The sequence below is a fragment of the Vanellus vanellus genome (genome assembly GCF_965231255.1).
Source record: "Vanellus vanellus genome assembly, chromosome: Z".
Classification (NCBI taxonomy): Eukaryota; Metazoa; Chordata; class Aves; order Charadriiformes; family Charadriidae; genus Vanellus; species Vanellus vanellus.
In genome coordinates, this window is record NC_138908.1 from 45,507,473 (window position 1) to 45,534,637 (window position 27,165).

Genomic DNA, 27,165 nt, shown 5'->3' on the forward strand with positions numbered 1-27,165 from the left:
GGGAATTAGTAATAGCTTCTCCATGTTTTAGTAGAATACTTCCTTTTTATTCGCCCAGCAAACAGTGTTCACAAACAACAGCAAAGAACAAAAGCTGTGATTTATATATATGGACAGGTATACACGCACCCCTGACCTCCTGCCGCCTTCCTCGCCCTCAGCACCAGAAGCAATTTATGGAGACCAGTCTAAATAAACATTAAAGAGTCAAGGCCACAAACTGACAGCAAGGAAAATCAATGGCTCCAGAAACCAGCTAGTAGGATCAATAAAAGAGATTAGGAATCACAAGTTAGTGTGGGGCACTTACAGGTAAATGTGGCTTACACTTCATCTGACAGGGCTCTCAGCATCAGGATAAAAACTGTCACAGAAACAGAAGCACACTGAGTAGCCAGTGGAAGACGCTCCTTAGCTGCAAACACTAAACATTGACCTCTGAATGAAAGGGATTTATACTGAGGCCACAGGGAATTTCCAACTGCTTTTCCAGAGTCATCTCACACACCTGTGCCTTTGCCCACAGGAATTGTTTCAGATATAGGTTTGGAGAACCCCCTGTTTTTTCTTTGTTTGTTTTACATTCCTGGATTGTTTTTCAAATCTTTCCCTTACAACCCCTCACCGAGTTCCGCTGTTCTCTGTAACCTGGGCAGCTGCAGGCTGCACTAGGGCAGGAAGCTTCAGCTGAAATCAGTTCAACATCTTCAGTTTCTACAGCTCCACCTCAGGAGCCTGAAATCTCCTGTAGCATGGGGCAGATCCAGACTCAGCAGTGGCACTTTCACCTCAAGTCACTTTATGTCTGAGCTGTACTGGGTGCATTGCTGGACCTAGACGAATGCAGCGCCATCCTTATCATCATGAAGCCAGAGCATGGCTACTTTTTCACACTCTGGGGCACTGCATTTTATCAGATCATAAATGTTAATGTTTTATTATCTGTGATCACCCCATCACCAGCACGAATCTAAAGCTGATTGATAGCAGCAGCCTGTGTTCTATTATTCTACAAAGACCTGTGACCACAACAGTATTTAACATTGTGCTCAAGGCTCCCAGATCATGCCAAGTTTTGACTGACTTTCCTTTCTAGCTATTTTATAAATGGGTACACACTTTCTGTTTCTCCAGAAACCCACTGTGAAACTTCTAGTTTGGTTTTCACAGTCTTTAGCCATGAAGAGTCTGTAGAAGCTGCCACAGACAAATGTGAATGTAAACTTCCACATCAGACTACAAAGGCTGTCTAAACTGCTTGTTATCCTAATAAAAAGGTGTAGGGAGGGGGAAGGGAGGAGACACCCTTTCCAGGAAATCTTCCTTGCTTTCTTCTTTCCTTCTTTCCTTACAAGAAATTCTAGGCTCAAAAAAACCCAGAAGCATGCATTCTAATAGGACAAACCCAGGTATTACAGGTCAAAACAGAAGTCTTAAGCTTCATTTAGATTCAATCATCCATCAATGTCACTCATAGGTCAATGCCTGTCAGGGGCATAACAGCACTTCACAAATGAGTAGATTCTGCACTAGCTTCAGTTTAAATTTGATATAAGATAGCCTCATGTGGGCTGCATTCTAAGTGGCTTGTTGTGAAATAAGAAAGATATGGATGATGTTAGCAGGTGCCAAGTCAGAAAACACAGCCATTGCTCCAATATAAGTACTATGTGCAGCTTATGATAGGCCCACATAAAAAAAAAAAAAAAAAAAAAAAAAAAAAAAAACCACCAAAACAAAACAAAACAAAAAAACTAGGGGCTCAGTAACAAGTATTATAGAGGGCCTGTATAATCTTTCCTATCTGTCACTTTGTTCAATCTGCTAGGACTGCCTGTATTTTATCTGGTTTAGTTTTCACCATCCGGCTCCAAACTTATACTATACTTCAATATGCTTGACATTTGAAAGGAAATGTGTGTGCATTTCCTCTATTAAGAAGAGTGACCTGACAAACATGCCTTCACATCTCTTAGCAGCATGTCAAAAATAAGCTCATTGAGACCGCAGTGCATCCATTCTGTCATATTAATGAAATCCCCGGTAGTCTCAATCTTCATCTTTGCCTTAGATTCCAAGGAAATAAATAACTCACTAAAGAAGAGAAAGACACACGTCCTTACTATGATTTGGTATCTCCATTGAGGCTATATGTGCCAGTTATAATAGACTTTTCAGTGCTGGATGCTGTACACACCACACAATTGCAGACCTGTATCTGTGGAGGAACTGAAATCAATAGGAATTTAGTGTCTAATTGCCCTGTATGATCTGCATCACAGTTGCTACTTCAAGATGAGAATAGTATTTGGGTTTCTTGAGTCAGCTTTCAGTGATCTGGCACAAGTATTGCTATGATAACATGACCCTCTGCACAAGTTAGCTACTTATCCCAAGTGGTTTTCCTCCCCGGTGTCATTTGCAGGTCTTCCTGGTTCCCTGCTGATGTGACTGTAGGGCTAATACTGTTTGAAAAAATGATGCATGTGTTCACCGTGTACCATACATGACAATAAAAGTTTGAACAGTTTTATGTTGTGTGATGGTAATTACAGGAAAAAAGACTCTGAAGTAAAGACTGACAAATCTTAATGAGAGGATAGGGTGACACGGTGCCACCACTGACATATCATTATGATAGGGTTTGGGAGAGTTTAGCAAAAGTTGGTTTTGGTGTACAAAGTTTATGATAGGACATATAGAAGGGGAAAGAAGGGAAAGACAGGGAAGGACTGAGTCAGTAGACAGTTCAGGAGTTAGGGCAATGAGGAAAGCGTTTCAGAGACAATAGAGCTATGGAAGGGTGGAATTTGGTGCTCCTGCATCAGTGTAGAGGAGAAACTAGCTCTAACTATGCAATTTGAAGTTATTTGCTCTATCTTTGTCTAAAGCGGTATGCACGTTTGACTGAAATTTGGCGCTATTTTGATAACATAATTTAGTCAATTTTTACAGTAGTTGCATTATCAGAAAAACTGTAAGAATTGTGAAAGATGTTACACTGACTTTGCAACAAGATTCAGATTCGTTCAAGGAAAGTCTTTCCACCAGATGCCACAGGACAGTGTCTTTGTGAAAGCTCTCTTTTTGCTTTGCTACAGTGACATTGCTGCCAGCAAAGTGAGACCGTGCAGTACAAACTGGAGCGGTGTCATGGTTTGGGCTGGACTGGACACTACAATGAGCAATAGGTACTCTCTAACTTCTTTCCCAAGCGAGAGAAGAATGAGAGAGAGACTTATGAGTTTAAAAGAAACTAAACTATTTTAATGAAACATTAATAATAAAATAATAAAAAGAAAAGAGAATTGTATTAATAAGAAAATAATTAAATATATATACAATATAAACAAAACCAGTATTGAGCTCCCAGGATGGCAATCACATCAGCGGCAGGCACTGGAAAGTCCCAGACTGGACTCAGCGATGGATGGGAACTGGATTCTGGATCTGGATTTAGGAATGCATGGATCGGGATCAAAGGCAGACAAAGAGACAGAGTCCTCCTCGGACACCGGCAATTAAGGAAAGGGGAGGATGATCCCTTGATCTCTCAGCTTTTATACTGAGCATGATGTAGATTGGATGTAATACCCTGTTGGTCAGTTTTGTGTCACCTGTCCTGTCTGCTTTTCCCCACAGATGGGACCCCTCTATGCTTTTCCGCTTCCAACCTTCCAACAGGGCACACAACAAAGTTATCTTGCCCTGGGTGTTATAGCAATAAGTATAAACAGGAGCTTTTCTGCATACCCTGCCTTGGTACACACTATAAATATCAGACCTCATCTGCTAGAAGCGGATACTGTCTGAAAAATAAGCCATTAATTTCAGAGAGTTAGAAAAGGCTTAGTTGAAAAGTAAAATTACTGAAAAGAAAATTGGTTCTGGTTCACCTCAAACCAGAACAAGCAGAGAAGCAGAAATGAATTTATCCCTGATTTCTCCTTGACTGCCATTCAGACTACGATTCCATCTTAACTGTCTGGTACATCAGTTGCTCAAATACAACTGCTTATTAGCCTGCACTGAATGCCAGATTAGTTAAAAAATAATCTCTCTGGGCTGGAGAATGATGGCACAATGAAAGGGGGAGCGTGAGGTGGAAGTGAGTAATTGGGGAAGAGAGAGAAACAGATGTTTTGAGCCATATTTCCTTTAACCTAAGAAAATTAACAACTACTTCCTGTATTTACTTCTCAGTGAGGTTTAGGTTGAGGAAATTAAATCTGCAGATTAAGCCCGACTGAAAAAAAAAAAAAAAGCTTATGAGAAAGAGACCTACCTGGAGTAGTGAATAGCCTTCATCTGCAGAAATCAGTGGCCCAGTTCATATTTAAGTACTTAAAGCACTGAGGCAGAGCAGAAGTATGACTAAGTCTTTGCTATTTAGGCAAGCGCCAACATCTGGGTTTTTTCTTGCTTAAGGGTATTGGTTTCCTTTGAAGCTTCATCTAGATTTGTGAAATCTGTCTTCTTGTCAAAACTGTTGTGGTAACACCAATTTTTTACCATTTCAGTGAGTCAGCAATTTCCTAACAAACCCTTCCTATCTTGGCTCAGATTTGTTCCGGATCCCAGAGCTGCAGGCAATTCATACTTGGCACTGGATAACTGACCATAACACTGACCCACTGAACAGCAAACAGTTCATTCCTGGTTTTGAAAGTCAATCACCAACACACTGAAACACACTGATTGGGTTTTGCTCACTTTATGTAAATAGACAAATGCTTCATTTGAGAAAGGGAGTTGTTCCCTGTCACCCAAGGCCTTGAAGTTCGGAGTCACTCCAAAGCCGAACAGTAAGGCTGAGTTTAAATTTAAAATTCTGGGGAACTATTTAACTAGGATTTTGTTTTCCTTTTAAACACAATTATCTTGTATTTTCATTATTTTTTCAGCGCACATCGCTGCCAAAGAAACAGCTTTTTCTCCTTCCTGTCAATGATTGCTTGCTCCTTTTGTCATGCCCCTCCCTTATCTGTGTGAGTACAAATATTGCTGTAGTCTTCAGGCACGCTGTTTGAGAGTATTGATCCACATTAAAACTAGAACTTTTTTTTTTGCTGGATTAGTTTTAAACTGGATAAGTTTCCCAAGTCACAGGTTTATTGGCAAGCATGAAAAGGGTGTCCCACAGTCTGATGCTTCTCTGTGGCTCCTACATTCTTTTATTTTCAGTTTCTTCACTAACACAGAAGCCATCAGAATTGTTTGCATTTGGGATGCTGGCATCTCTGGCAGCTGTTAGCTTGATGGTCATTTGTGATTTGCCGAAATATCTACATTTTGAAAAATACATCAAAAACTGGAAATGACCAAGACATTTCATATATCAAAAACTAATATCCACAAAAGGTTGCAGTTAGTTTGTCTGAGCAACACATAGTCCTAACACCTTTTCTTTCCAAATGCCTCTGAAGAAATCCATAAATCAGGGCGAACTCATTAAAGAAAGTTCACTTGAATTCAAATAAGTGAGAATAAAGGAGTATGCTCTTAGTTTATCAAGATCCTTAAAAACAGTGCAAAGACTGAACTAGAAAAGCAACCCTCAACCCCAAGGGTATGTATTGAAAGTAGAATTTAAAGCAGGAATTAATATGGATCATATCTCATCTAAATTTAATATCAATTTGCATTTGCACATTGTTGTAGGGAGGATGAAACGGACTCAAAACATTCAATTGCCTGATCACCAGAAATTCTATGGCCGTGCCTTCTAAGAATCTCTGGTCCGTGCTTATCTGAGTGGCATCAGATGAGGACTTTGCAGCCCTGAAGTCCTAGATTCCTTGACCTTGCTGGAACTATGTAAGGCATAAGTTGAAGTGATAAAGAGGTTATTATTCTATTTATGCCTACATAATGTGAGTATGAAGTGCTGCTCAATCAGAATGGTAGAACTGTAAAGCCACTTAAATGGAGATGTGAGACAAACGCACAATGATCACGCAGTCCAAGTTGAAAGTGTAAGATGAACATGCAAGATGGGGAATTCAATATTTCCACAGTGGTATGTGAAGCATACTTCCTGACCGTAGCCGAACCTAGCTACGATCATAATGAGAAGAGCTAAACTAAAGCGGTAAATGTTTCCACATCTCTGAAAGTAGTATGGAGCTGGTTTTATTTTCATTACAGGAAGAGTTGAGGATTGCTTCTGTCTCAACTTGTTAGAGTTTGATTGTCATTTGCACCAAAGGTCCATCATACTGATCTGACAGTGAGGAAAAGCTACATGTGCTTTATGACCACTAAAAAGCCACTGTATTTTTGTGACATTTGATGGCTTCTACTCAGTCTTCCTTGGGCTTTAGAAATGAGAACGTATCTTGAAAATTATTACTACCCAAAACCCGACAACAGTTTTGATCTGCCTTTGTACAGTGCATGGTGAAATAGAATTTTGGACCACTGCTGGTGTTTCTGCAGCACAAAGTTTGTCATGTCTTCGCCTAAAAGGCTAACTTCGTTTTATGACACAGTAATGCGTTAACTCTGTTTGCAAAATTGTTTCTTCTGTCTCACAGAGAAGATGGAGATAGGAATGCTACTTACTGTAAGAAAAATAAAAATCATCAATTCACCCTATTTGGAATTTAATTAACTAAAATACCTCTTTTCATGTGTAAATATTCTAACCTGTGCAAGTGCATCCTGAATTTCTTACATGCATCTATTTGCATATATTTACAAGTTCCAAATACTATTGCTTGATTGTAAGTAGAGTTATTTTCATATGGATCTCTGTGCCAAAAGTTCTGAAAATCTAGACTTGAAACAGAGGACAGGAGAACATTCAAAAACTTTGGTGTTTTTTTTTTTTTTTGGCGGGGGGTGGGGATGCGTTCCTTGGGGTTTTGTTGTTGTTGTTGTTGCTTTTTTTTTTTAATTCTTTGAAATATACATCTGTTCTAAGGTATATAGTAAGTGTAATGTGTCAGATATATTCTTCTGTCCAAATGCACTCTGCACAAAATTATGTATCACTTGTGTTTTCCAAAGACTAGAGTCTTGATTTCTACTTTTGGACCTCAATGTGGATTATTTATTTTGAGAGACAAGAAGTGTTTGTGCTGAAAGTCCCCTCTATCTTGTTGGGTTTGATTACTTGTTTCTGGGGCTTTGCAGTTGGTTTTGTCTGTATGGTTGTCTCTAAAGTGCACATTGTATAACAGGTGAATCACCCTTACTGTTCCATTATGCAGCAAAATAATCAGACCACATATTTACTACAAAAAAATCAGTCTCACACAGTAAGTATGAGAACACTTTAGAGTTGTCACCTGGGAAGGCTCTATTCCCATACAAGTTTAGTTGACAAAAGTAACCCAGGTTCGATTATTGCTTGGTAAAGGCCTGGTTTGGAATAGTTCTCAGCATCCCAGCAGCTTTGTGGAGACATACTGGGAACATTCCCCTGATAAAAATACAGCTGTGCCACAGTTTTAAAACTTGTGCTGGAAAGTGATTGAAACTGTACAATTCAGCACTACTTTGCACTTAGCTAAAGCACGTGAAGCATGGCTAGTTCAAGGCACCTTTGCTGTAAAAGGGAAACTGCCTTTCTTACTCCAATGAGGAGAAGCAGAGACCTGGCTGCTTCTGGCATAGAAAGAAGAAGAAAGTAGGAAGAGAAAAGAGCTGATTTAAAGTGAGGGAAATAGGTTTGGAGAGCAGAGCACGCAGCTTCTGCCTTTGCCTGGGGAGGAACAGAAATATGAAAGACTGTGATGGTATCTTTGGATAGGACATGCCATCCTAACACTCCAGACCTTCTCAAAGCCACAACAGCAGTCAGCTCAGTTTTCCACAGCCCTGGAACAGGAAATATAAGTAGTAGGGCCATGGTTATTTTGTGGCCCCTGAATTTTGCAGACATAAGCAACTGCCTACTTAGCCTGTACGTAGAGCCAGTCCTGGAAGGCAGTCCTCACATTGTAAACCAAGCCAAACAAAAAATCCTGCTGCCAGATTTGCTATGGTTTAAGTTGTATGTGCATTTGAGGTCTTCAAATCCTGTTGAAATGAATGAATGTGTCCCTTGCTTCCAGAGTAGCTGAATAAATGATTCACAAGGTGCGAAGTAGCAACCGAACAGACCACTTGGAAATAACCAGAGATGTGTTTAAATACACTTCATTGTTATCATAATGCACACACACAGAAATGCTTATTAAAATTATGTTCTTACCCAAATGTTTATAAGGATTTTATTAAATAATTTGTTTCTATTTTTCCTTCTTTCTTCCTTCCTGTCTCTGAGAGAGCTTTGTTTCCCACTTGTTCTATAGATCAACTTGGGGAACATTTTCTCAGCAGTAAGCAGCGTGTATCTTATGCACATTTTCCTTCAGCAGCAGGAAAGCAAATGATCAACATGCACAAATTGAATGGAGAAAATAATGGGAATCCTGACCAAAAACCCAGATAAGACAAGATACTGTAATGCTGAGGCATCCTAAGAAGCTCTGTTAGGAGTGGCCCCTCTTCCTCTCAACGTGAATCACTGGCTGCACCTTGTTATAAGATTGCAATAAACTGAACTTGGATTAAGAAGTTTTCCATGTCAGCCCCTTAGGGCAGCTGATTATAGGTTTGACCTTTTGAGATTCTGTGTATTTCCCACTTAATCAGTGCTGGAATGAGTTGCTGCTAAGTAGGATCTATGGGAACCCTATGGGAGAAGTAAAGCCATCTAAAAATAATGAGTGTCTTTCCCCCTCCCTCCCCTCCTCTCATTTTGAGCTCTATTAGGCCATGATAACAGTCTTAATCTAGGCTACACAAAAGCATAATATGGCATGTGATGTTTGCATTATATTGAAGAAAAGAGGTCTGGGAAGGGCTTTTGGCAGCCTGGAATGTAAATGAAACTTTACAACATTGTTAAAAAATGCTTCACTTCCCCCCTAACCCCTTTTGTCTTTTTCATACTAAAATTTTTTTGGTTGAGCCTTGTGAAGCTTTTTAAAATCCAGTACCTTAGTTTTTGACAGAGTAATTGGTTCTCTCTTGCCTGGGCAATAATACAAAATTGGAACCATCTCCATTTTGCCTTGTTACAGTAACACACTTTGTGGTTTAGATATAATCTCACATAGTAGTCAGGTCAGTCATCAGTTCATTGCTCAATAGTTGAGGCCTGTGGGCTTTTTTCCTGCCATACATTTTGTTTCTTCTTCTCCTCCCCCTCTCCCCCGCCCTGGCCCCCCTCCTTCTTTCACGTCCTCCTCCCCTCAATAACCGTCTGTGAAACTGAACAGCATAATAGATGTAATTAGACCTTCAGTAATAGGACTGAATGGAGCAAGCAATGAGACTCCTTCTCGGGAAGCAATCAGTGCATTAGGTCCCCAGGACTGAAACTGCATTTAACAAGGTTTGGGGCTTAGGGATTGTCGGTCTAGGCTTCTGCTGCTTCCCCAAGAGAAAGCCCTACCCAGAATGCAAATCTTCATTTACTATTGCTACGAAAGGGAGGAAAAGAACATTAGCCACTTTATTACACACATAATGAAGCCAACTGTACCTGTTAATATATTTTTTTCCTTAGCAGTAAATCAACCATTCACAAGTGCTAGCAAGTATAAATATATAGTTCATATGTGCTTTCAAACAATTTCCTGGGTTTTCCTCATCCATTCTTGGAAGAAGAAAGCTTTGAATTGTGTCAAATCATAATGTATTTTGTCAAACTGACACTAGCATGTTTCTATGCGGATTCAAAGACTGCCCAAATAAAGTTATTGAAAACACAGCTCCTTGCAAGGAGAATGCAGGTGTTTACATGTTGTCTATTGATTTCTGTTCCTAACTGTGTAGGTTGGTGTTCACATGAAAAAATTATGGTTTTAAAATTAAATTCTTTCATAATTCCAGTCTTGTCCCTGTCTAACTGGACCCTCAACCTTCCTGCATTTTCCCTTCCCTAACAGGATGTGGTATGTACTCTCATATATGTTCCTTAGCTGTCATTTGTACCAGCTTGTGCTTCCTTATTTCTATCATCTGTTACCCAGACCTTGACATATATGGACAGTAAGGAGAGGAGTTCAGTCCCCATTCAGGATCTTCTGCATGACCTGGCGAACAAACGGGGGGAAGGGGATAAAGTCAGACACATCCAAAAGCTGGGGGGTGTTTCTGAGGTCACTGTTCACAGAGTGAGCGGTAACTATTCACAGAGGAGAGATGGAGACTCATAAAACTTGAAGAAAACTTCGGTCCCATATCACGGCACATGTGTCAAAGGTGGACAGAGGAGGTCAGTACACCGCACTGATCTTAACCAAGAACCCGTCACAGGTTCAGGAGCAAAAAGACCTACAGCACAGCTAACCTGGGCAGGGACTGTGCACCCAGCGTGGCCTTCAGGCTGTGCTGTGCCGTGCTGGGCTGTGCTGTGCTGTGTCATGAAACATGCATCCCATCACCTTGGGACAGACTCAGCCTGTGCATGGTACTGGAGGAGCCTGCGGGCAGCTCCGGCTCAGCACTGCAATTACACCTCCCATGTGGCCTTGCCCTTGTCTAACAGTGAGGTAAGGAATTCTCTTGAGAACATCTTTTAGAAACACAGTTTTTTTCTTGTAAGGACGTTATACATGACCTCAAATGACTGAAAAGGAGAGTTTCTCCATACAGACAAGATCTGCTCTGTGCAGCGTACCATGGGAAAATCCACCGGGGCTCCGCCTGATGCTGTACGAACATGGGGTGCCCTGTAACTGAAAGGGTGCAAGATGTTACTCGTTATCTGCATTTCTTTTCTTATTCTGTCTTATTAAAGCAGTTATCTTATTAAGCCATTTGTTGTTGGGCTTTTCTTACCGAGATTCAGAACGATCTCTGCACCAGTTTACTCTCACATCACGTCTCCTCCCCTCCCATCCCTCCTGGTGCAGAACATACACTTAGTGTTATAATGTTTCCCAGGCTTTCCTCCTCCATTAAAAAAGCGTTGTGAGGTATTTGCCACCGGCAAAATGCCACCTTTCCCAAAGTATTTTCTTAAACCCATTCAACTTAATGGATCTTTTCTTCCTCTGACATAGGCTCTCGAAATCTTTGTATTCTTCTATCAAGGAGCAGTATTTCTCACTTCTCCACCTGCAATTTTCTATTTACTCTGCATTTCCACAAACCTTCTCTTCACACTTACTGTCATGCATAATGTGGGCTGTATTTTTTCAGATGATGTATTTTTTCAGACAAAGTATTAGCAATTTACAAGCTTCCTTTTTTCTTGCAATTTTTTCAACCCAAATATACTCTTTAACAGAAGATATTTAGAGATGTCTTCATTGATTCCAAAATTTGACCAGAATTCTGTTAATAGTTAGGTTCAAAATGGCACTGGTTGGGTACATATTATATACAATAAATCTTGCATTTACTTCTGAATTAAGTCATGGGTTTAAAGCAATTTTTCTTTTTTTCATTTTGATGAATTCTTACATTAATGTAGTAATTACTTCCCTCGTTTTCTGGGATACTGTCTGTGTAAACCTTAGGATTATACGGTACAGTGCTTTCAAACACCGTAATGACACTGTGAAATATTTCAAAATTTATTGTTATAGTGATGATAAGCAATAATTTAAAAGTAAGGATGCATGCAAGTGCAAGACTTAAAGATGTTTGTTCTCACCTTTATCTAAACAAGGCCATAAAAATAAGGTTAGAAGGAAAAACTGCACACATTTTCATAGCAGGTGGAACAGAGAAGGAGATTTTGTGCTGAAATTTTGGAGGGGATCTTCATAATTCAATGTAGCTTTCATATCAGGAGTCACAAAATAATTTCAGCACAATGTCGTCCTATTGTTCTACAGTACTTCCATTAGGCTCTTAGATCAATACAAACTAGCTGTGCCTCTTTGACACAGTATCAGGCTTCAAACCTTGCCATGTATTTTTAGGTCTTAACTATGGAGTCATTTTGTGGTTATCTTTGATCCTTCCCAGTGACTGACTGATTCTGCAGCTGGCTAAGATTGAAGCTCTACTGATCAACCCATCCTTGTGATACCCTGCAAAACTAACTTGAAAGTTAACTTATATCAATACAGCAACTTTCCAGGGCCCCATGGGTGCAGAGGCCTAATTGAAAGGAAGGGGATAATCAAACCATTGGCTTTGACTACAGATAATGAGCAGTGCTATGGGAGAAAATCTATTATCAAACTAACCCCTAGAGGTTTGAAACAGAGTAGCCTCATTCTACACGATTAAAAGCTTTTTTTCAGATCCAGAGGACACAATTCATCCAGAGATGTCAGAATTATAAAGGTACTTCTAAAGCTATGGTCAATCAACAACACTGATATTAAGTCCCTGAACATATGTTGGCTGTATGAAATTAATTTTGCAGGATCAAAGAGATAAATGTCTTCCAGATTGCTAAATCATTGAAACATAAGACCTTGTAGTGAAGCAAGATCTCAAATATTACAAAGATTTCATACACTAAATAAAGTTGATACTTAAAGATGAAGGTATTCTTATATGAGTTCAGAGCAATAATTCACCTTTTGCCTGTTGACAGCCGATACTGAATACTTAAGGAATCTGGGGAAACTCCATCATAGGTCATCCTCTCAATACCGGAATTGTTAGTAGTTTGGTTGCAATCAGGACCGAGTTAACTAATGTGCAACTGAGACTTTCCTTGCCCTCCTCTTTTAGGCTTTCCTTAAATTTTGTGTACCTGGATTAAAATCTACAGTTTTAGTATTTTTTTTAAAGATATTTAATAACAAAGTGCTTCGGAGAATGAAAATCTAATCCTAATGTTGAGTGCAATGACCACAGGGAGCCACATTTGGGACAGTGTTTGGGAACAGCTGGATTTTATTTTCTCTTCCAGGTGAACTGTGAATGTGCCCTGAGTTTGTTCTGCAATGGTGAACTATACTTATTGGTTAAATCTGTTATAAGCATCCCTTTATTCCATTTTTGGATTACATGTGTTGTATCTTACATATGGCACAATTGAATATTTCCATGTGGATCTCTTAACAGACATATTAAGGATGTTCATGTTGTCATAATAACAATTCAGCGTACTTTCAAGTTCAGAAATCTGGCACAACATTACAGTTGGCAGCAATTTTCAAATACCACTGTGGTAGGTTCACCTTGGCTGGCTGCCAGGTGCTCACCGACCCAGTCTATCACTCCTCCTTCTCAACAGGACATGGGGAGAAAATATAATAAAAGGCTCGTGGCTCAAAGTAAGGACAGGGAGATCACTCAGCAACTACCGTCGTGGGCAAACCAGAAGACTTGAGAAAATTAATTTAATTTTTTGCCAATCAAATCAGAGTAGGATGATGAAATACAAGAACAAATCTAAAAAAATGCCTTCCCTTATCCCCTCCCTTCTTCCTGGGCTCAACTTCACTCCTGAATTCTCTACCTCCTCCCCTTGAGTAGCTCTGGGGGAGAGGAATTGGGGTTGAGATCAGTTCATCGCACGTTGTCTCTGCTGCTGTTTCCTCCTTGCATTCTTCCTCTGCTCCAGCGTGAGGTCCCTCCCACGTGATACAGTTCTTCTTGTGGGTCCTTCCACTGGATGCAGTTCTTCAAGAACAGTATGGGTCCTTTACATGGGCTGCAACCCTTCAGGAATGGATTGCTGCCGCCAAGATCCCATGCGGGGCCACAGGACCTTCCAGGAGCATGCTTGAGTGCAGGGTCCCCCCAGGGTTACAACTTCATTCAGGGCTCATCCACCTGCTCCAGCATGGAGTCCCCCACAGGCATCAGTGTGGATATCTGCTCCACCGCCTTTCTCCATGGGTGGAGGGTCCTCCTCCTGCGGGAGGACTACCTGCCTCACCATGGTCTTCACCACAGGCTGCAGATGAATCTCAGCTCTGGTGCTCCTCCTTCTTCACTGGCCTTGGTGTCTGCAGAGCTGTTTCTCTCATTCTTACTCCTTTCTCCCAGCTGCTGTTGCACAGCAGGCTTTGCCCTTTCTTAAATATGTTATCACAGAGGCGCTACCAATATCATTGATGGGTGGGTCAGTCTTGGAGCTGTCTGAAGCTGGCTCCATCTGACATGGAGGAAGCTTCTGGCATCTTCTCACAGAAGACACCCCTGCAGCCCGTCTGCTACTAAAACCTTGCCACACAAACCCAATACATCAAAATCTCAAGCTTCTTTCTGAGGTCTATGAATGTGCTTTTATTGAGGGCTTTTTTACAGTTGGGCAAGAATTACTGGGACATTAGTAACTAAATCATTGTACTGTAAATTTGCCTATCTACTACTTAAAGCTATAGAGTGAACCAGTCTCTTATTTAATAAAGAGAAACTCAAGAGCAAGTCACAACTCTTTTGTGTAGCTGCTGTATTATTTTCAGAGGATTTGTCTGAAGAAAAGAGTAAAAAGAACAATTATCATAAAAGGTCCTGTTCACTTGACCTATACAGTTGTTAGAAATAAAATGTTTTTCCCCTTCAGTAGGTCTCTGCTTTGTTCAAATGAGTCTTGACTTTTCATTGTATGTAAAGACTTACACTGGATAATATATATCGTGTGTTAAAATAATGATGTAATTTCAGAGCTGATACCCAGAAAATACTATCTCCTAAAAAAAAAAAAGAAAAGCATGCACCAACTTTGAACAGTATATTTGCTACATTTCACTGGTTTAATAAACATTCATAAAGCTTTTCTTTGCAGGTGTCTGCACTTCCAAGGTTGGGTTTAAAAACCTGATGTTTAACTGTGGACACAAATTTGTGTACCTAAGCCTCTAAATGCACTGCTGCCAGAATCAAGTGATAGATAGCCAAAATTGCTAGAATTTGTATTGCAACTGAATATAAATGTTCAGATAGTCATTTCATGTAATTTTCACAGAAAACAAGGAAGAACACCCCTCATCCTAGCTTTAAGGTAAAGACATGTTAAAAATGTCTTTAACTGAATTAGTACTTCTAAGTTTATATTGATCCAGTGTTGCTAGCACTTTTTCACTCACTCTGGGCTTTTTGTTCATAGAGTCTACAACCCAGAATAAAATCTGCTCTTGCAGAATATGCTGAGTACTGGAATGAAGTTTTAAGTAATAACACTAAGTTCTATGTAATAAATCATATTCTTGTGCTGCTGCTGGCAGCAGCTTTCCACCTGACTTAGAGCATTTTTCCATGACTAGAGCCAGTCTCTGCTGGTGTCTTTCAATTCTACGGAGCAACAGCAGAATAGTTTCCTGAGATTTGAAAGCTCTCCTGTAAGCTCAACCTAGCAGAGAAAAGGATGTTATCAGAAGTTGCCAGAAAAAAAACAACTCTCAACTCTAAATCGAACTCCAGAACGCTGCTCAGTTACAAGAAAATCTTCTATACTCTGCTGATAAGAGTTCTGCTCATCACATAGTTCAGTCCTATACCTAGAAAAATATGTGATAATTCCTTGGCAACTTTGCTCAAAATTATAAGGGAATTGACTACTGCGTGAGGTCAAGGCCAATAAAACATGCACTTGAAATAGAAAAGCATGGACACTATTTCTCCTTTTTGTGCCTTGCTACTCCGTCTGAGTCACAGAACTTTGAGACACAACAACCAAAACCAAAAAGGACGAATGAAGTACAGGTCCTTTCTGTCGTTTGGTTATTGGGATAGAAATCATCAGCTCCAGCAGCAAAAATTTGAACAGGCAGCAACAATGACTGTAGAGGCAGAAATACAGTACTGAGGAAATAGCACAATTAACAGACACCTTAGTATGAGGAGAGCAGAAGTGAAGAATACAAAAGGGAGAAGAGATTAGGATGGTAAAAATAAAGACATAAGAAGAAAAAATTAAAGAATAAGCAAAGATGAAGAAAAAAACACTGAACAAAAGATTAAGGAGAACTCAGTTACTTTGGAGAATAAAAACTCTCAGGTTTAAATTATTTTTAAAAATCAAGAAAATAATTTTAAGAAAAAGAAGAAAAACATAAGAAGTGGTCTTCAGAACAGTGACATTACAATTTACTGCAGACTTTGCTGGACACTTAAAGCTAAGATTTACCAAGATATTATGTAATATTATAGCTCACATCAGGGTGTCTGGTTTGCCACTTCTCTCAGTCCTCGCAGTGAAGAATCACTTCTAAAATCAATTCTGGTTGTCTTAGTTGCCCTTTAAGTATCAACCCTGAAAATTAAAAAGACCTCAGGGTCCCTTAAATAACCACATATTTTATTTCATATTAACTATACACACACATCAAATGCAATTGTAAGTTGGATTTGCTTGCTAAGAAAGATTGCACTGGTACAGACTGGTGAATTATAGCTAGCCAGATCCTGGACCAGCATGTCACTTGCTTCTGATACCTCCATTTCAAGCGTGCTTTTAGGGATTTTAGCTGGGTAGGTAGACAGGTGTCAACCCTAGAATTGTGCCTACAGTTATGCTGTGAATTGCAAGGGGAGGTTATGTTAGGGCTGTAGGTGGGAGAAAGGGACGAAATACACCTTCAAGATTACTACCTCCCATTTAGAAGACATGGGCATGCTTCTTAGCTGAATGAGGGTAACTTGTGACTCACTACCTTGTATTATTTCATGGATACATTCTGGAGAAACTACCAGACTTGCACCATGTTTTCCTTAATGGGTGGCTTTCAAACAGAGTGGAAGAGGCATCAGGTATAGTTACCATGCAGCTGTGTGAAGGGTGGGGGTCTGAGCCACCAATCAGTCAAGCAGTAGGCTGGGTAGACAGCTTGAAGGTCTTCAGTCCATAAGAACTTCACTGAACTGGTGAGAGAGATGTGCAATGTTGTTCCAGCAGTCCCTGGATGCTGGGGAAATGCTCCTTTATGAGCACTCTCTGGGCTCAGTGCCTTTCTTTGCACACTGAAAGACAGCAGATGACATTCAGAGTCTGCCAGAGTTAACCGGAAATTTATCATTGACATCAAGAGATTTCCACTTGTTCATAGAGCTTTTTTTGGTTAGCAAGGCTGGTAAGGACCAGCCACTTTTGTGGAAGGACTGTATTTTGCCCGGCGACAGTAAGAGATAGTTGCTTACAAGCCTTGCAGCCTCTTGTGTTCCTAGAACAAAAGAATGCATAATTTTTCTCAGCAAATGAAGAACAGAAATACCCTTTTATCATTAGCAGGCTGCAAATCAAAAACCAAAATCCCAGAGATGTCCCTCTGTTAAATGGTTTTAGTGTTCCCCTCAGGTTACATACTTCACTTACTGATACTTTTAATAGTTATCTCAGGACAAAGAAGAAAGAATCGTTTGACTTTTTAAAACCTTTGAAAAGGAAAATGTTCCAAATTGGAATATAAGTTAATTACTCCAAAGCTGAAGGAGTCAGTTCAAATAATGAACTGCAAATCCTGAAGAAATTAGAGCCACTTGTTCTTGTGACCATCTTACTCCAAAACTGATGATACTCATTGTTAGAAAAACATAATGCTATAAATTCAAATCCCCATGTAACATTTTGGACTAGAGCCTCAGTTTATGTTCATGTCTTGAAGGTGTGCTGTTTACACGAGAAGAAACACAGTTCTTAAAAGAGAAACTTTCATCATATGATTAGATAATATACATTGTCAATAGAAGTGTCATTATCCAAACTGTAAACAAGATGTCTGTATTGAATTATGATTTACTTACAACAAAGGACTTTCCCAAATGACATGCTAGTTAAACAGATCCATTTTTTTAAAGGTTTTAGATATTTTGAGACATAATTTAATGTTTTTATTTATGTATGTTAGTATATGCATGTTACTGTATCTGTTAATTTCATTGAAAATCCAGAGAATTGCTTTCATTTCTTTCTGGTAATGGGTCAGTTTTATAATTTTCTGTATGGAAAAAGGGGAAAGGATCAGGTAGCCACAGGGACAGCAAGTCAGCAAATGAACCAGAATCTGCCTGAAAAGCGTGGAAGGCTGGCGCAAGCAAATACAAGATGGCAATATGAAGTTAAAGAATACATAATGAAAAATACAGCTCTTTCTTTGGTAAATGTGATTGAGTATGAGTATTAAACACATCAATATCATCAATGAGTGCTGGTACTATTCACACAGCAAAATGCTTGAATATAGTTGAATCTCACAAGAGACTATATTAAGCCTTCTGTGTTCAGTGAACAAACGACTTCCTCGGAGTCCTCAAGGATATTCATTTCAGATTTAAGAAAGGCTAAACCGTGTTTATAATACAATAGAAACCATGCAAACTTGTGTATCACTATACATTTACTAAAATTGTAAAAGTATGAAGAGCTTTATTAGGTAACAATTTTAAACTTAAGAAAGCAGAACAAGAAAGTGAAAGAAAGGGTCATAAAGATAACCTCATATAAAATTTATTGTATTTGTTGTGGTGACACTACTTCAGCAATCTCTCTCCCTCTCTCAATTGGAAAGCAAAAAGACATATAACAGAGGAAAATAAAGTAGAAGAAGACAAAGATAATTGATAGATTTGGTGGTGATGTTTGATACATTATCTAATGAATTAACCTCTGGTATTATTTGTTCTAATTCTATTTTCTGCCTTCAAAAGAAAGCTGTGGTCAAGTTTTTCTCAATGTGATTAAATTAATGTAACCAGTGACTGGAGGATGCCAGAACAATGCAGGGTCTCATAATTTTATTCTGACTCTGGGTTTTTTTTTTTGTTGTGTTTTTTTTTTTTTTTTTTATTGATATGTTCTTCTGGGAAGGGCTCTTTGCTTTTCTTTCTTTCTAAGCTTGAAGCCTTCCAAGAAGCCTTGTTACTAGTGGGGACACCTAATTGCTATTTTAATATAAATAGTTCCTAAAATAGCCATTCTAAGTTGCTTTGAACACTGTTATCCTGGTTCTTGGAAATCACCTGAAATACCTCCCCAAAATAATGACTATTTGGGGGATTAAATTTTGCACAGCAAATTCCAGCATCAGTAGGTGGTCAAGGTTTTGTACACCTGAAAACTGCATTTAATGAGTGAAGAGCTGAGCAGTCTTATGTAATGCCTGCTCTGCTACGTCTTTTAAAATTCCCTTTAATTTGATTTGTGAAAATTGTGGGTGCTGTCAAACCTTTACTGAATTACTGACAATAAATAATATTCATTATAAGCATAGGTTTGGGTTTTTTTCAAAAAACATCACTCTAAACCATGCTCTCAAATTGTTTACAAAACTCTTGACCTTGAACAACTTTCAATAAACAGTTCCATAATTCTCAGACATTCTTGTGTCTCTGTTTTTAATGGAAAATTTTTTGTGGGGTTTTATTCCGTGGTTCAATCAAACCTAAAAAGAAAATTGGGCTTTGTACTTTTGGTATGCTGATGCTGTGCAGTGAATCGTGTTTATAAAAATTTTCAGAGGCTTCAAGTGCACTAGCCTTCTCTAGACTTCTGCATTAATCATTATCTGAGTCATTTGTCCTTTGAGCTGTGCATACAGATGTGCATGCTATATGATCTCTGGTATCTCAATTATAGCAAGATTTCTTAGTTAGCTATACTATATCATCAAAACCTAATTTGTGTTTCAGAAGAGCGAGGGGTAATTCCATTAGCGTACTTACTCATACCTCTTCAGAGCAAGGAAAATTGTATGGTATTTGTGACCAAGCATGTCTTACAGTTTTAAAACGCAAATCCATATTTTAGTTATGACTTCAACCTTGACCTCAGAGTTAAAGCCAGTGTTTTATCCATTTGCTCTCTGAAGCCTAAAACAGGATGCGCATGTGAAATAGGTATTTAGAAGTAGTTTTGTCTGATTTGCATACTGCCATATTCGTAATTATTTTTGTTTGACATGGTACAACTGCGACTAGGATAAAAATCAAAAGCAGTAAACCAGTAAATTGTTTTGCTGCTTGCCTGTTAGCAGCATGCTAAGAATGCTAGAGTACATCACATAGGAAAACTAACAACAATTTTAAGCTCCAAGTCTGAAAACAAATTTTCTTTATTTGACCCCCCCTTTTTTTTTTTTTTTTTTTTGGTGTAGACACTGTATTTCATGCCTTCCTTTTCCTTCTTTGAAATCATTTCATCCCATTTAATACACTTTGGAAATGGTTTACTAGCTTGTCAAAAGATTTGTAAGGCATGGATGAAAAGTCAAGCTTGTTGACTTCTGGAGCAATTAACAGAATCACAGATAGCCTATTTTTTGGCCTATTTTCTCAGTCTAGCCATCGGTGCAATTATCCACATATTAGAGAAATTTTCTCATTTAGAAAAGAGTGTGTATTTCGTCACAAGTCCAAAGAAGTTTCACTCCAGGAAATATAACTGTTTGGTTTCAATGCTTCTTCATCAGCCACTCCCAAGGCTACCAGAAGTTACAGTTTCTGTCAGTATCTTGAAATACATACATATCTTTGTAGTCATGGAGAAACTCTCAGAGGGGAGTATTTTGGTTTTTAGCACTATACTTTTTAATTTTATAGCTGCTTGTCCAAAACTAATACAAAACCTGAAAGATCTTTCTTCCAACATGCATAGATAGGCTTTTGTGTTGAAGGATGTTAACATGCAGGTGAGTTTTGTTAATATACCTTTTAATTCTAATATATACTTCCCCAGTGAGATAACGTTCCCACCATTAGCACTGTAACACTGTCTTAGCTTCACCACACACTAAAACAGCCTTTATTATGCTGGGTAAGCAGGACAATGTCCTTTTAGATTAGATTTTTAAATTTAATTTTTTTTTCCCCTTTTTCTTTAGATCAGCTAGGGGAAAGTTTTAGAGGGCAGGCAGAAAGCAAACAAGATTTGTCAATGTTTCTCATGATGGAGCGCAACAAACTTGTGACCAGCTTCAGAAGAAATTGATAGGTATTTATGCAAGTTTTGACTTCATATAACAAGTCTGTTGACAAAGTTTTAAATGAAGATTGTGCCTAAATCAGACTGATGATGCTAAAGAATACAGCAACTCATATGACTGCTGTTGGGCTCCTTAGGTCATTTTTTTCTTAACTGCGATAACACATTTCAAACAGTAGCAATTATTTGCAGTAAAAAATAGGGCAGAGTTACAGAGGGGAGTAGGCCTAACTGCTCAAGCCCCTATTTTTGTAATATTAAGCCCCTTTTTCTCACTGAAGATGAAAGATATGATTAAAGTTGAGGGCAAACTAAATTCCCCCTCAGCTTCCTTTTCTCCAGGCTAAAAAAACCCAGTTCCCTCTGGTGTTCCTCATAAGACTTGTGCTCTAGATCCTTCACTAGTTTCTTTGCCCTTCTCTGGACATGTTTAAGTACCCCAATCATAGAATCACATGGAATCACAGAATGGTAGGGGTCGGAAGGCATCTTTGGAGATCATCTAGTCCAACCCCCCTGCCAAAGCAGGTTCACCTAGAGCAGGTTGAAGAGGAATGTATCCAGGCAAGTTTTGAGCATCTCCAGAGAAGGAGATATTACAGCCTCTCTGGGCAGCCTGTTCCAGTGCTCTGCCACTCTCAAAGTAAAAAAGTTTTTCCTCATGTTGAGATCGTATTTCCTGTGTTCCAGTTTGTGCCCATTGCCCCTTGTCCTGTCACTGAGCACCACTGAAAAGAGTTTGGCCCTATTCTCTTGACACTCGTCCTTAGATATTTATAAGCATTGATGAGATCCCCTCTCAGTCTTCTCTTGTCAGGGCCAAACAGACCCAGGTCTTTCAGCCTTTCCTTATAAGAGAGGTGCTCCATTCCCTTGATCATCTTCATAGCCCTCCTCTGGACTCTATCCAGTAGTTCCTTGTCTTTCTTGAACTGGTGTGTCAGCCATGCCTCCCAGTTCTGTGACATCTGCAAACTTGCTGAGGGTATGCTCTGTCCCCTCATCCAGGTCATTGATGAACATGTTGAGCAAGATTGGACCCAGTACTGATCCCTGGGGAACACCACTAGTTGCAGGCCTCCAACTAGACTCTGCACAACTGATCACAACTCTCTGAGCTCTGCTATTAACTCCTTTCTCAATCCACCTCACTGTCCATTCATCTAGCTCACACTTCCTAAGCTTACCTGTGAGGATAATGTGGGAGACAGTGTCAAAAGCCTTTCTGAAGTTGAGGATGACAGCATCCACTGCTTTCCCCTCATCTACCCATCCAGTCATGCCACCACAGAAGGCTATCAGATTAGTCAAGCATGATTTCCCCTTGGTGAACCCATGTTAACCACTCCCAATAACGTATTTTTCCTCTATATGCTTAGAGATGACATCCAGAATGAGTTGTTCCATCACCTTTCCAGGGATGTAGGTGATGCTGACTGGCCTGTAGTTTCCTGGGTCCTCCTTCTTGCCCTGTTTGAAGACTGGAGTGACATTGGCTTTCCTGCTGTTCTCAGGGATCTCTCCTGTTCTCCACGACCTTTCAAAGATGATGGAGAGTGGCTTCACAATAACATCTGCCAGATCCCTCAGCACTTGTGGGTGCATCCCATCAGGGCCCATGGATTTGTGGGTGTTAAGTTTGCCTAAAAGATCTGTAACGCAATTGTCGTCAACCAAGAGAAAGTCTTCCTTTTTCCAGACTCTCTCTTACTTCCAGGTTCTGGGATTCCTGGGGGTCGGCCTTAGTAGTAAAGGGTGAAACAAAGAAGACATTCAGTAACTTGGCCTTCTCTGCATCCTCCTTCTTGAGGGCACATACCTCATTCAACAGTGGGCCCACATTTTCCCTGGTCTTCCTTTTACTACTAATGTAATTGAAGAATCCCTTCTTATTGTCCTTGACCTCCCTTGACAGATTCACCAGAGAGTCTAACAACACCAGCTTGGACAATAGAAGACCTTTGTATATAGCTTTCAGGAAGTCATAGAATAATAGAATATCTCAAGTGGGAAGGGACCCATAAGGATCTTCAAGTCCAACTCCCTGCTCCTTGCAGGACTGCCTAAAATTAATTCATATGACTCAGAGCATTATCCAGATGTTCCTTGAACTCTGACATGCTTGGTGCCGTGACCACTTCCTTGGGGAGGCTGTTTCAGTTACTGACCAACCCCTCAGTGAAAAACCTTTTCCTAATATCCAATCTGAACTACCAAATCACCTGTCTTTTTATCACCTCTTCTGTTTCTATGCCAAATCTGGGTCTGAATCTGGGCTGGTAGGGACTTTTATTGTGAAAAAAAAAAAAAAAAAAGACACATGAATTTGGACAACGGGTAATGGCTTCAAACTGAAAGACGGTAGATTTGGATTACATATTAGGAAGAAATTTTTCACTATGAGGGTGGTGAGACACTGGAACAGATTGCCCAGGGAGATTGTGGAGGCTCCATCCCTAGAAATGTTCAAGGCCAGGTTGGATGGGGCCTTGAGCAACCTGCTCTAGTGGGAGGTGTCCCTGTCTATGGCAGGGGGGGTTGGAACTAGGTGATCTCCAGAGGTGCCTTCCATCCTAAGCCATTCTATGAAACAGATGTTGTGGTAGTTGAAAGGCTGGAGAGCATGAGGGATTAATTCTCAGGTAAACTGGTCCATTGTGTCAGTCAGCAGTGGTGTAGAATCTCAGCAAGAAAACTGTTTATAATTTCTCCCAAACATGCAATAGTATGAATATACTATTCATATATGAACTATGTCACTTTCATATATAGCTATATGCCTTTGTCACAAGTGGATTTGCTACGTTTAGTGACAGCTACAAATCTATCCTTGTCTCTTCTTCACTGTGTTGAAGCTGTGCAGAAAGATGTCTTTTCAGTGACTCTTTGAGCAAAGTCTATTTATCTACCGAGCTGGAACTACCTGTGATACCAGTTTACTGCCTTTTTGTGAGACTTTGAATTTGTAGAATCTACATTTTAATAAGCAAGTAACTGGTCAGGAAAAGGTAAGAAAGTGACACTAAATTTTACCTGATCCCTCTCTGGAAAAATTCAGAAAATCCTTTGACTATAGACTTATGAAGTATTTCTACCTTTTCTTTCTTTGTGTTTTCTATAGTTCACAGTCTATTTATTAAATATCTCTCCCTTTATATTAATCACTTTGTTTAGAGCAAGTTGCAATCATTTGTGTGACTCCCCTTTCCCTCAAAGCTTTGAGGAATCTGCTATAATAAATTACCTCATGTCTATCTGTTTTGGGTTAGAACTGCAATACTGAAGCAACTTTCTTTCTCTCCACAATATTCCTTTGTCTTCTAATGATTAATGGATCATCTCTAAGACTTTCACACCAACACCAGAGAGCACCGGAGAAAGAACCAGTCTTAATATTTTGGTTCTCACATTCTTCTGCAAAGTTTTTCTGTCTAATAAAACAATATCATCTCCCTGAGCTTTACTGGTGATTTAATATTTGTCTCTTCTTTGTTACACATTTTTCTCTGCTGACCACTGCACATTCACTGACCATTGATGTACTTAGCAGCTCTTTTTCTGTGTGGCTCTTCCAGCTGTTCTGCCTGGAACTACACTACTGTATTGTTATGCCATTTGGAATCCCACCTCTTTGCTACATTGCTACTGTGCATTCAGTTGTTTGTTGTTTATTTTTTTTTCATGATTCTGAAGTGAAAGAATTCATTGACATCATCTAAAAGACAGAAAACCACCCTAAACGTTCTTCACAAGTTGGAACAGTCCTATATACTAAGGATGACCAAATGGGTCAGATAGATATATTTTAAAAATAAGACAACAAGGTGTTGCATTTCACTTTATAAATTTCTGCAATGTTGAGAAATTCAGGAACGCGATCTTGCTTTCTCGGCTTGGCAGAAGACTTGTGTTTTTCAAAGGCATTGAAAGGTGTGCCAGGAAGATTTCACTGCAAACAAATTAAATCAGACAGGCCAAAATACACTGGCCACTTACCTCCCTGCTTTGGATTTGACCAATAATCCAACTGCTTCCTTATAAAAACATTAATTTATATGTATGGCTATATATGCACACAAAGCAGTCAAACCATCATACAGAGTCTAGGCTGTAGTACCATTCGGGGCATCATAAATGCACGATAAAAATGGTAATACTCAAATACAAAACCAAAAGAAGGACTCATCTGATCATGGTTCAATCAAACTGCATAGTTCCAAGGAAAACTGCAGGGTGGTCCTTCTTTATAAAGAGGAAGGGGAAGGGGAAGGGGAAGGGGAAGGGGAAGGGGAAGGGGAAGGGGAAGGGGAAGAAGAAGGGGAAAGGAAGAAGGGGGAGGGGGAGGGGGCAGGGGAGGGGGAGGGGGAGGGGGAAGGGGCAGGGGAAGAGGAGGGGAAGGGGAAAGGAAGAAGGGGGAGGGGGAGGGGGAGAGGGGGAAGGGAAAGGAGAGGAGAGGAGAGGAGAGGAGAGGAGAGGAGAGGAGAGGAGAGGAGAGGAGAGGAGAGGAGAGGAGAGGAGAGGAGAGGAGAGGAGAGGAGAGGAGAGGAGAGGAGAGGAGAGGAGAGGAGAGGAGAGGAGAGGAGAGGAGAGGAGAGGTCCTCTCCCAGTGGTGATGATGGTAAGTGCCTCTGAAGCCATCCCTTCTCCAGGCTGAACAAGTCCCAGTCCCACAACATCTCCCTGCATTGCTTATTCTCCAGCCCATCCATTTTCTTTGCCCTCCACAGAACTCTGTCCAGTTCATCAAAGTCTTTCCTGTATGGTGGGGCCCAAACTGGACACAGCATCTAGATGTGCTCTAGTAAGCACTAAGCAGAGGGAAATAACCACCTCTCTCAACCTTGATCTTGCTCCTGTTTACACCCGGCAAGATCAAGGTTGGCCTTCTCTATTGCCAGAGGACACTGCTAGCTCATTTTCAGCTTATTGTCTTTATTTTAACATTGAGAGAAAAAAATCAAGTAGTATAAAATGTGGTGAATAAAGTAATTCAGTGTATTGTTGAACTTCAGTAATAAAGAGGAAGATGAAGTTTGTCTGTGTATGCTTAAATGGATGTGTACCTTATCATGCTGCCCAGTTTAGAAATGACAAATGGATACAATAATTTTATGAAATGGTCTATCTGCCTAAGGGACAATAACTTCTGGTCTTATATTCTGGAAATTTTGAAGTTATTTCATCCTGAGATTACTCTTCAAATAGGAAGGGTGTTGAATGTTACGTGAATTGCAATCATTAAATATCAGCTCAGTCAGTCTGGAAGACCTTAAATGCAATGTATCAAAGGAAATATATCCTGAAGCCACACTTTGAAAGATACATCTTAACCTCCTTCAGGTTAGCCAAGATACTGAACAATTTGTTACTTATGTTGAAAATAATTTTACTATTATTGTCTTAAAAAATGTAGTATGAAAAAAAGAACTGGGTGAAGCCATGAATGAAACACTGTTTTAATGATCTTGGTTCTGTCAGAACTCAATTTACTTTCCAGCTCTTAACACCATATGGAAACTGGGAGTATTAGTTAACTCCAGGAACAACAGTAAACAACACTACCATAAAGTGTTCTTATGTGAGTGACAGTAAGTTCAAAGGCCATTTGAAAACAATTGTAACTTTAAATCCCTTTCCAGTGAGTGGGAACTAAGAGCTTTCTAATTTTATATTTCTTCTGTGTATATATTTCTGTGTGTACATGCATGTATCGTGTGTATTTGTAGTATAAGTATGTAATTCCCTGTGTGGTATCTGTTTATTGTTTTCATAATCTTAAACAACAGGTACAGTGGAAAGGATTAGTGTAAATAAAAATGTACAGAAGATTCCTGAACTAAACTGAAAATATTAACATTTTCATTTTTATAAAGAAATCTCTTTTCCTCAGTGCGCTCATGGGTTAATGCAGAGGGTTATTGCCTAACAACCACACAGCAGTCAAATCTCATCACCTTCAGCAGGAATAATTTATGGTTTAATCTTACATGCAGGCATATTAAATTAGTATTACTCATCAGAACTCACTTATTAATAAAACAAGCTGAATTAGCCACTGGAGAATCATATTTGGAAATTCAATGACAATTTTACATTTTTAATAAAGGCTCAGAAATATTATTGCAGAGCAGGTGGTATGAAGAAATGTGGTCAAATTTGACATTCATTAATAATTGAAGTGTGGAACGTGACAGAGGTGAAAATTGATATTGATTTTTTCCCCTCTAATATTTGGATGAGTTCTGAAAAGTAAATAAAATGAGATAACAAGACATATCAAGTCGCCCTGATTTCTTTGATCACCCCTCCCTGTATGCACACATATATATCAC